Source organism: Zea mays, chromosome 6, assembly GCF_902167145.1.
Source record: "Zea mays cultivar B73 chromosome 6, Zm-B73-REFERENCE-NAM-5.0, whole genome shotgun sequence".
NCBI classification, from domain to species: Eukaryota; Viridiplantae; Streptophyta; class Magnoliopsida; order Poales; family Poaceae; genus Zea; species Zea mays.
In genome coordinates this window covers 156,323,801-156,329,800 of record NC_050101.1, presented here as the reverse complement: position 1 = coordinate 156,329,800, position 6,000 = coordinate 156,323,801, and the positions used below count along the sequence as shown (strand labels likewise).

The 6,000-nt window shown below is 44.7% G+C and overlaps 1 long non-coding RNA gene across 1 annotated transcript; it reads left to right on the top strand.

Annotated features, from left to right (window-relative positions):
• Positions 1-4,393: 4,393 nt before the first annotated feature.
• LOC103630339 (uncharacterized) lies at positions 4,394-5,813 on the top strand. The gene is made up of 2 exons (XR_002262898.3): positions 4,394-4,854; positions 4,960-5,813. It is a non-coding gene; the product is annotated as an uncharacterized lncRNA (long non-coding RNA).
• The last annotated feature ends 187 nt before the right edge of the window (positions 5,814-6,000 follow it).

Below are 6,000 nucleotides of genomic sequence, written 5' to 3'. Positions count from 1 at the left end.
ATGGGGAAATCAGATATAATGCATGGAATATGTGGAGCTCAGGATATTTTGTAGAAATAACAATATTTGATGCATGGTTATTTTGTAAAACATTTTGTATTTTTGAAAGCGCATCCTCTCCCAAAGGAGCAGGAAGTTTTTCAATATAGAACAAAATCCCCTGGACTAAACCATCCAGGTATCTCAACAGTTTCCCACTGGTTTTCATTTTCAAAAACAGCTACTGGACTTCCCGTCCACCATAGCTCACGGCTCAACCGCCGGACCTTTTAATATCACTTTTCAAAAGCATTTTTGGACTCGTCCATTCCAGTGGACACGGACTATTCGAATAGGTTTGAAATCTACGCAGAGGGGTACACTTTCCCACTAATCTGGCTCTACGGTCTCATGGCCAATGAGACCCGAATCCGAATCTATTTCTTTCCTCGCATGTCCTTACCTTAGCGGTTATACCGGAAGGAGTCAGGCCACTGCCATGTCCAAACCGGACAAAACATTCCCCCTCCTTATCCTCCTGGTGCTCCCCAGCCATCATAACCCTGGGGTTTGGACCGTACGAGTTCAGATTGAGTGACTGCTCATACAGTCTCGAGTGGTTGTACTCATCATGAGTACAGGTAGTGAAGGATGACAAACCGGTCCTTATATGAGGGGACATCCTTCTGCTCACACCTAACCCGGGTGAGCCAACACCTGAGGCCCTACCCTAAACCAGGGAGTCCCTGATCATCCCATTCAAATGGTGATAAGGGTGACAACCCTTCATTATACCCATTTTGGAAAACATTTTATTTTGAAAACTCACACCTTTTCTCAAATCATTTGTAACAAATATGTCAAGGAGTATAAAGATTGATTGCATCAAGCGGCTGGGCGGCCATAATAACTTGTCTCAAAATCATACCATGCATAAAATAACAGGCTGAGGGTTGTGGTTGAAAAATCATAGGTAATTTATGCATCAAAGGGATCCAGTGAGCTTGTCGTTGCTTATCCGGCGAAAGGGGGAGAGTTCGCGGAACTGGCTTCTGGCTCCACCGCCTGGTGTAGACATGCAGATCTGGCCTCCACGAGACGGCACGAACGCTCTGATAACTATGCAACATGAATAAGCAAACATACAAACCAGCAAGTATATCAACAAATATTTAGTATAGTGGTCAGAATAGCGATATAAGGATGGGTAGAGTCTTGAGCAGAATCTTGTGTCATGTGGTGTTGAGATACTACTGGTGGTGGAGCGGAGGTGCTTACCAGGAGGGTGGATTGGAGGCGAAGTGACACTATGCGCGTAGCCGGCAGAGCGGAGTAACTGAGTGGATGGGAGTTTGCCTTGGCTGAGAGTGTTGAGTGTGTGGAGAGGGAGAGGGTAGCTGGGTCTATTTATAGCTGGGTGTATGTGGTGTAGTACAGTAGAGTTCATTGTTGGTGAGAATAGTGACAAGTGAATCGTCTGACTTAGCCTGAATAGGGAAATTATAGGTAGAATATGGGACAATAGTATTTTGGGAGTTTTCTAGGATATGAACCATGCTAATGGTTGGATAGGTAATATTTTGATAAGAAATTAGAAACAAGAATTATTGGAATCTGAGTTTAGAAGCCTGGTTCGAAGGAGTCTCAAAGTTAAGCGTGCTCAACTTGGAGAAACCTGGGATGGGTGACCAGATAGGAAGTTTCTACTGGAAGGAAAATCACAGTCACCGGAGTTCGTATGACTGGAATATTGGTCTGGCAGGTCTTAGGTGGACTGGACAGCATGATGGATGATTAGTTGAAATTTAGGGTGATCGGATGATCGATGAATAGTAACGATGAATAGTGACGACGAAAAAGTAATTATAGATATCATCGAAGAATAGTAACGATGGTGAATAGTGTCGGAGAGTGATGTTGAATAGTCGTATGAACGAAGGATGAATAGTGACTATGAACGAACGATGAACGATGAATAGGAACTATGAACGATCGGTCTAACGAACGATCGGAATTTCGGCAGCATAACAGCTGGACAAAGATTATTTGGACGAACGATGAATATGAATGAACGATGAACGATGAATAGGAACTATGAACGAAGGATGAACGATCGAATGATCGAACGAACGAACGATCAGAATTTCGGCAGCATAACGGCTGAACAAAGATTATTTGGACAAACGAACGATCGGACAAACGGACGAACGAATCATGAACGATCGGACGAACGAACGAACAAACTAAGAATAGGTGGACGAACGATCGAAGAACGACCGAACGATCCTTGTGTTAGTGTGTGCTTGTGTGGGAAGTGGAGTGGGCGTGTGGGGGGGAGGGAGAGAGTTGCCATGAAATGGCTTGGGGTGGCTTGAGAGGAGGCCCTTGCCGCTCTATTTATAGGCTCGATGGGGGGTTAGGGGGAGGATGAGAGGATTAGTGGGAGGATGCGAGGATTAGTGGGAGATAAGCATGGATTTGTCTTGTATAAGTGTAATTAGCTTGTAGGGCTCACCGTATGACACCGGAGGCATACGTATACGTATGAGCATGAGGAAAGTTATGAAAAAAATATTTGTGGGGACTTTAAAAATGATTCTGAAGGTTTTTCTCAGGAGGAAAATATTTGGAGAATTATCGGTGGAATATCTGGGCAGTATTTCTGGAAAGAATCAGAGGGGATCACTGGGGATAATATCTGTAGGATATTTTGAGGAGGATTTTGGAGATAATATAGACCACTATATTTTATTTGTTGATATCAACTCGCAAACAAACATTTTGAAATGAAATTGGCCAAATTTAATTTGAATTTAGAGCGAGTTTGTGAAATTTTCAAGATTTGAATTTTTGGGATGCTACACTCATCCATTACTTAGTGAAAGAGGGAGACCTCCACATATAAAGTAGTCTAACTCCAGTTAAGCTAACAGACTAGGAGGCTCGTTTGCACGCTTGATTTTCTAGCTAAGCCCACAAATCCAACATCACCAGCTAGAAGGAGGGCGCCGTCACTGGGGTCCCACCTTCATCCAGGCCATCGATGACCAGATTCTCGATGCCACTGTGTCTGAGAACCTCCCGGATTGTATATATGTAGCTAAGCTAAGGCCACCCTCGATCGCCGTCGCGGGTCGAGCATGCTATATGTCGCTTGGGCCTTCGATCGAAGTACAACGAGGTGATCTTCAGTAGGGTGAAGCGGCTGGCGGCGGCGTGAAAGAGAAATAGGGTTTAACCTTTTCCTACAAATAATTTTGGTGGTTGAATGCCCAATACAAATAATTAGACTAACTAGTTTGCTCTAGATTATATATTCTATAGGTGCTAAAGATTCAACACAAACCAATAAAAAGATCAAGTTAGGGTTCAACGGTGCACCAGCGGAGCAACGGCTAGGCATCGCAACGGTCGGCTGGTCGCCTGCAGAAGCTACAGTGCGCGGACAGTTCGCGCAGAGTTAGAGCAGCCGCCAGAAGGCGCACCGGACAGTGCACATGAAGACAAAGCTCCAACGGTCGAAACCATCAGAACCCTAACGGTTGGGTGACGTGGCTGGCGCACCGGACACTGTCCGATGGCGCACCAGACTGTCCAGTGCGCCCATCGACAGTACCATGCCCCAACGGTTGAATTGGTGGTTGGGGCTATAAATACCGCACAACCACCTCCACTCCAACCATCCAAGCATTCACAACAGTGCATTCAATACAAGAGCAATACACTACACTCCAAGACACAAATCAAAGCCTCCAATCAAATCAAAGTCCATAATTCAACTCTAGTATTTTAGGACTTGTGAGGAGATCGTCTTGTGTTCTTTGTTGCTCTTGTTGCTTGGTTGGCTCTCTTCTTTCTCTCATTTTTACTCTCAAAGCCTTGTAAGCGAAGCAAGAGACACCGATTGTGTGGTGGTCTTTGCGGGGTCTAAGTGACCCAGAAAATCAAGGAAGAAAGCTCACTCGGTCTAAGTGACCATTTGAGAGAGGGAAAGGGTTGGAAGAGACCCGGTCTTTGTGACCACCTCAATGAGAACTAGGTTCTTTAGAACCGAACCTCGGTAAAACAAATCACTGTGTCATCCGCTTTATATTCTTGGTTGATTTGTTTTCCCTCTCTCTCGGACTCGGATTTTATTCTAACGCTAACCCCGGCTTATAGTGTGTTTAAAGTTGTAAATTTCAGTTTTTGCCTATCCACCCCCCTCTAGGCGTCTGCGTGAGTCCAACTTCAAAACCAAGGAGGGAACGGAGAAGTGCGTGCAGTTCACACTCGTCATGGGTGGCCTGCTAGTCACAAGGTCGGGCTCACAGTGAAACAAGGGTATTCAGTTGAATACTCATTATTTTTGGCAAAAAATATATATACATGTATATGCTATATATATAGTCTGAAGTATTGAAAAATACATGAATGTTGAGTATATGGACCCAAATTCGCTTTACGCTTTTCCTCCCATAACGTGCTCGACCCATCTCGCCCATTAGACCGAGCCGTACACGTTTGTTTTGCTGGGAGCCTAGGTCTGCCTGACTGCCCCCTACTAGTGCTGTGCGAATAGCCGCTTGTCGACTATCGTCGTCCCGACTGCCGTCGCCCTTCGGCCATCGCCTAGGGCCCAGGCACCCAGCTGCGAGCCACTGGCCGCCCGGCGCGGCGATGCCCCGTTCCGGGGCCCCGCCGATCGCCGTGGGCCCTTGGCGGCTTGGCGCCCTCTGCTGCTCCATCGTGTGGCTTGTGCAGCACTGTAGTAGAGCCACGCTGGCGGTTGCCGCCGTGCAGTTAGCGCCTGTCGCGGTGTCACCCCGTCCGCCATCAAGGTCGAGGCTCATCCCAGGAGGCAGCCGTCCGCCGATTTGTGAAGTTGAAGTTGAGGTCCTGGTTTGACTGTTTGAGTGGTTTCACTAATTTGTGATTTGAGTGTGTCTTAATTTGTTTTAGACTAGGCATTGAATTGAGTGTATTGTGATTTATTTGCAGATTTGAAAATGAAGAGGAAGATCAATGCTACCACTGATTTGAGAGCTTTTTTAGCAAGAGCTGCTGCAAAAAAGAAAGATAGTGCTGCTCCATCTTCTAATGAAAGAGAGATGCAATTGGTGATATTCCAAGGACAGACTGAAACTAATAATGCAACGCCCGCAGAACGAGAGAGTTGAGCCTGAACCTCCAATAATAGAAGATGTTGAAGACAATGATGATTTTGAATCAGTGCACTTGAATGGGACAACATCGAGTGAGGATAATGATAGTGATGATAATGATATTTATGGCATTGAGCATGATCCTGGATTCAGGACTCCATTCTCAAGCTATTTTATTAATAACCAAGATGCGGTTAGAAGGGCTTATATTGCATTGGGGCCATGTCAACCAAATATAAAGAAGGATGATTTTCCCCAACATGAATGTGGAGGCATAAGTCGCTTCCTACCAAAGTGGTTTTCCGAGTTTAATTGGCTTGAGTATAGTATGGATAAAGATGTTGTATTGTTTTGTTTGCTATCTGTTCAAAGATAACAACAAATTCTCTGGTGGAGATGCTTTCGTTAATGAAGGTTTAGAAATTGGAATGTTAAAGCTAGATTGCTTAAGCATGTTGGTGTTGTTGATAGTGCTCATTGTGAAGCTGAGGAGAAATATAATTTATTTTTGACACCTAAAGCATCAATTTGTGAGTCAGTTGCCTCAAATACTTCATTGTATAAGGATCAATACCTAGCTCGTTTGACAGGCAATTCTTCTTGCAAGTCAAGGATGAGGACATTATCACTCAATTTCAAAGCTTAAAGGATCGAAAGGTTGTCTTGCAATATGTAAGCTTCCTTATACTATTTAATGTTCTCGTGACCTATTATTTTTTACCTGAGTTATGATTTAGTTTACTACTTCTGTAATGTGTATGGTCTATTATATGCTATAACTACCTATACGTGAATCAATTATATATGTCTAAAGTAGGGCTGGAAACGAGCCGAGCTCGGCTCGGCTCGGTGCCTGAACGAGCTCGGTTCGGCTCGG